Below are 1,680 nucleotides of genomic sequence, written 5' to 3'. Positions count from 1 at the left end.
CCTGTTTCTGTTCATTTTTAAAATTGTTAATCATTCCTTAAAAAAAAGTTCTTGTTTTGAACATGTTGAGGGCTGCCGCAGTTGTGAGAAATCAACTCTTTTGGTCTAGTTATCTACAATAGAACCTCCTCTCTTTTCTGGCCAATTTAAAAGAAATTGATTTCACCACACACACTGGGGGAGGGGTGTTTCAATCTTTCCCAATAAACTCAATCACATAGGCTGACACGTGCCAAATAGAGCAAAAACCAATATGGTGGAGTGGCTCATTATTAGTGTGCACAATCAAGCTTCTTTGATGCACAGACACTGGGTAAATCCTGTTCTCAGTGCAACAACGATGCACTGTTTGCTTGTGCTGATCTATTCCCTCCCAGCGAGTTTTTATTTGGTTCTGAGTAGTGTGACACGGTCTGCCTGCATCAACTTTAGTTTTTTTCCTTTTAGGAATAATGTGTACCTATCATCTTACAGCCGTGTTCACCAACACAGTTTAAACTGCAATCGCAAGTGAAAGGATTGAAGATCGAAACAGATTGGTTAAATTTGAGGATTTTAACCAATCCGTGTTGATCGCTAATCGTTTGCGATTGTAGTTTAAACTGTGTTGGTGAATACGACCGTTAGGGGGCACATTCATTCAATAGCAAGAGATGCAAGTCACTGTTCGGCAGATTAAATGAAAAATTATTTAATCTCAAATAAAGACTACATTGATATACAAGTCAAACCCCCAATGTAAAGAAATAAAATGGGACAGACATTTTTACAAGAATTGGGATAGAAGAGCTTATTTTCAAAAAGGAACATTTCCACTCTTGTCAAGTTTACAGTATAAAAGTAAAAACCTTTTTTTCTTCAGAATGAGCCACTTTACAAAAATAGCATAAAGGAGTGGTATAAGAATATTGAAATATTTGTTTCTTGATCAATATTATAGGGAGTTATCTACATTTGAATTTTGGAAATGCTCTGTTTTGAAAGAATTAATGGAAATATCACCTTTTGATCAAAATTAAAGCTGATTCATGGCCGTATTCAACAGTTTAAACTACAATCGCAAGTTAAACAATTAGAGATCAACACAAATCGGTTAAAATCCTCAATTTTACTGACCCGTTTCGATCTTCAATCCTTTTACCTGCGATTGCAGTTTAAACTGTTGAATACAGCCATAAGTCTGAAAAATTGGAAATTTCTATGCCACCCATTATTCCAGAAAGTTTCACCTAGCCGAGTAAAGTACCCTTACTTCTCTCTCATGAATAACATAGAAAAAAAATATATATATATACACATTATGTAGCCACTTAATTTTGAAAAAAAATTCAATTTTTTTTTCAAACTTGAAAACTGATTTAGCAAGTGACCTGATTTAACGTGCATCTTCACTAAAAAAAAGTTCCTTGCTATCAGCAGGTTTGACTGTATTCATATAAGAACTTGATACACACAGTTAGACATTGATTTGGTGGTTTTTCCCCTCAAGTCTCATTTTTCCAGGAATGCGCCAATATCCCTACGAGATGTGAAGAGTGGCCATGTTTGGTTCTTCAATCAAGTATATCACAGGGGGAAAAAATCAGCTTTATTCTTCTCAATTCAATAACATCTCATGCAATTCAGAACTCAACTGTATAGAAATGTATTCCGAATCAGATCTGAATCATACACGAAAAT

Source organism: Pholcus phalangioides, unplaced genomic scaffold (genome assembly GCF_987345545.1).
Source record: "Pholcus phalangioides strain wild (caught in Gottingen) unplaced genomic scaffold, Ppha-v1.0 ptg000003l_1, whole genome shotgun sequence".
Taxonomy (NCBI): domain Eukaryota; kingdom Metazoa; phylum Arthropoda; class Arachnida; order Araneae; family Pholcidae; genus Pholcus; species Pholcus phalangioides.
Note: the sequence above shows the minus strand (reverse complement) of the source record.